The sequence below is a fragment of the Phoenix dactylifera genome, chromosome 14, assembly GCF_051530095.1.
Source record: "Phoenix dactylifera cultivar Ajwa chromosome 14, Ajwa_hap1_PhDact_Kaust_v1.1, whole genome shotgun sequence".
Taxonomy (NCBI): Eukaryota; Viridiplantae; Streptophyta; class Magnoliopsida; order Arecales; family Arecaceae; genus Phoenix; species Phoenix dactylifera.
In genome coordinates, this window is record NC_143203.1 from 27633352 (window position 1) to 27636787 (window position 3436).

Sequence of the window (3436 nt, forward strand, 5' to 3'; positions counted from 1 at the left end):
ATGCAAAAAGGGGCCCATCTATCGGCTTTCTGGGGCCGAGACAGCGGTTCGTATCAGTACCGGTATGGCTCAAACGTATCGGGCGAGATGCGAGGCCCTCCGTTATGTTACACTTGGCGCGGGGGTGGATAGGGCTGTCAAACGGGCCGAGCTGCTCGGGCTCGGCTCGGGCCCGGCTCGGTAAAAGCCCGGCTCGAGCTCGGCTCGTTAGTCAAACGAGCCCGAGCCCGAGCCCAAAATGAGGCCCGTTTAAATCTGAGCCCGAGCCCGAGCTCGAGCCCGAGCAGCTCGCGAGCCCAAACGAGCCCAAAAGAGAGCTCCAAAATCGAATTGGATTGGTTTGGGTTGGGACTTAGCCCGTTAATCCAAACCCAATCCGTTAATCCTTCCCTCCCACCTGATTGGCTGACCACCTCCTCTTTTTTTTTTATTTTTTTCTTCTCCTTTCTTCTGGGTTTCTCCAGAAGCTTCCGGTGCCCTCCCCTCCTCTCTTCCGGGTGTCCCTCCCCTCCTCCCCTCCGGGTGTCCCTCCCCTCCCCTCTCGCCTTTCTCCTCCGCCGCCGATGACTCGCTGCCTCCCTCCGCCGCCGATGCCGAGCTCGGTTCCGTTTCTCCCCTCTCTCTTTTCCCCTCTTTGCCGACTCCTCCACCGGCGATCGTCGCTTTCGCGAGCTCTCCAGATCCGAGCTCCCTCCGCCGCCCTTCGTTCGTCTCAGAAGAAGAAGGCACCGGTCGTTAGGGCTGTTAACGACCGCGAGCTCTCCAGATCCGAGCTCCCTCCGCCGCCCTTCGTTCGTCTCAGAAGAAGGCACCGGCCGACGAGGTGAGTCTTCTCCTTTTTTTTTATTTCTTTCTTCTGAGTCGCCTTCGTTCGTCTCTCCCTCTCCCTCTCTCCAGATCCGAGCTCCCTCCGCCGCCCTTCGTTCGTCTCAGAAGAAGAAGGCACCGGTCGTTAGGGCTGTTAACGACCGCGAGCTCTCCAGATCCGAGCTCCCTCCGCCGCCCTTCGTTCGTCTCAGAAGAAGGCACCGGCCGACGAGGTGAGTCTTCTCTTTTTTTATTTCTTTCTTCTGAGTCGCCTTCGTTCGTCTCTCCCTCTCCCTCTCTCCAGATCCGAGCTCCCTCCGCCGCCCTTCGTTCGTCTCAGAAGAAGGCACCGGTCGTTAGGGCTGTTAACGACCGCGAGCTCTCCAGATCCGAGCTCCCTCCGCCGCCCTTCGTTCGTCTCAGAAGAAGAAGGTGAGTCATTCTTCTCCTTTTTTTAATTTCTTTCTATCCTTCTTCTCTTCTTCTTCTCTTTCCTTCCTTCATTCTTCTCCGACGAACCGCCGGAACTGAGCTCGGCTGGCGGCTGCTCGTTCTTCTCTCCGACGGTCGACGGAGACAGGGACGGGGATGGCCGGATGGGGCTGGGGATGGGGCGGGCTCGGGCTCGCCGCTCGGGCTCGAGCTCGGGCTCGGGCAAACGAGCTTCACGAGCCCGAGCCCGAGCTATGCCGCCCGAGCCCGAGCCCAATCCTGGGCTCGGTACCGAGCCCGAGCCCGAGCCGGGAAGTTGGTGAAACGAGCCGAGCCGAGCCTGCGGAGGCTCGGGCTCGGCTCGGCTCGTTAACAGCCCTAGGGGTGGACAATTCGAAGCCCACCGCTGTGGATATATGGCCCAAAAACTTGCAATGAGCGGGTGCATCAATGTTCGCGCTTTCGGGTGGGTCTTTGGGGTATTGTGTCGAATAGGTTGAGGGTGTGGGGATGTCCGGCGTGGGGGGTGGATCTGCGGCCCGAGGATCGACGGGAGCTGGGACGGATTCAGGCGAAGGGAGGAAGGATTCAGGCGCTGGGATCGCGGAGGTGGGCCGCTCTTGGGCGAATGTGGCGAAGGGTGAGCAATGTCGGCATGATGGACCCCCTAACCGCTCCTCCCCTCGGGTGCTGGAACTGTTGCAGAAACGGTTCTCCGAGGTGGTCGACGTCCCGGAGGAGGAGTTAGAGGGTAACCGGTCGGAATGGCGGTCCTCCACGATTCCGGTGAGAAGTCTTGGGAGGTTCGTGCCGGCGGAATGGGTGGCGAGGGAGATCAAAAGGGTGGGGCGTTTGGGATACGAAGTGGAGTGCTTTACCTTGATGGATGGGTTCCTTGCCATCCAGTTCGCGAACGAGGCCGATCGGGAAGCGGCGATGGCAAGCGGGCCGTGGATGGTAGCCGGTCAGCTCCTAGCTGTAGACCGGTGGCGCCCGAACTTCATTCCGGGCGATGTCGGGCTGAGCCGAGTGGTGGTGTGGCTGCGCATGCCAAGGCTTCCCTTGGATTACTGGAAGAAGACTACTATCATGCGGATTGCTGCCTCTGCCGGCACTCCTTTGGCCTTGGATGGGGTCACAGAGCAGGGGAGGTGGTGTGGTTTCGCCAGGGTGAAGATAGCGATGGACTGCTCTGCTCCTCTCAAGCCGGGGACGCTAGTGAGGGGTTCATCGAAAGGGAAACCCGAGGTCTTCTGGCAGGATTTCGTTTACGAGAACCTGCCGGCTCCCTGCTCCAGGTGTGGGCGAATAGGGCATGGGTCGACCGGCTGTGCTTTTTCAATGGCGGAGGCCGTGGTGGCGGAAGAAGGGGAGGTTCACAGGGATGGGACAGAGGCATCGAGGTCGCCGTCGGTCCAGGAGAGCAGGGGCAATGATGTTCCGGAGGACGTGGCTATGTTCGGCCCGTGGATGGTCACTGGCCATTCGCGGGCGCCGCGGGCGGCTAATGTGCCGGCTCGGAGGAAGACGACGGGCAAGTCGGGGGCTGGCCCGAACTCTCCGCGATCCGGTATGAAGCCAGGCACGACCGGGACTGAAGCGGAGTCTTCCCCGGTAGATCTCGATGGATGGCAAAAACCCTCCAAGGTCGCTCGCCGTCGAACGCCAGAGAAGGATGTCTCCGAAGCCGGCGGGGGCGGGATCAAGGGTGGGCCGAGTCACTCTACTCAGGTCGCAGACGCGCCAGCCGAGTTGGAATCGGGTCTGAGTTTGGGGGGAGTGATCCAGGACCGACTCGGGCTGGTGTCGATGGTGTGGGTGAGGCGGGACCTGACCCTGTTCGGGTGGTGGCTGAATGTGATGTTCCTGTTCGGTCTGCGGTCAGGGACGTCGCCGATGCTCGTGGGGGAATGGGTCGGAGTCAGAAGCGGAGCAGAAGCCCGGCAAGACAGAAGGGGCTGATCCGTTCGATTTCCCCCGGGGGAGGTGCTGGGATGTTGAGGAAGGAGCGGCCGGGGGGAAGCCATCGCTGGAGGAGCAAGAGCTCCCCTCCGCCTCTCTCGGCGGTGTGCGGGCGACCTCCCCGGGCGGAGCGGGACTCTAAAGGAGGCGGTCCATCCCGGTGCGGGGTCGGGGGGCGACAGTGAGGACGATGGCCCGGTCTCTCTCAGGGGCGGCGCTGGTCTCGAAATCGGGG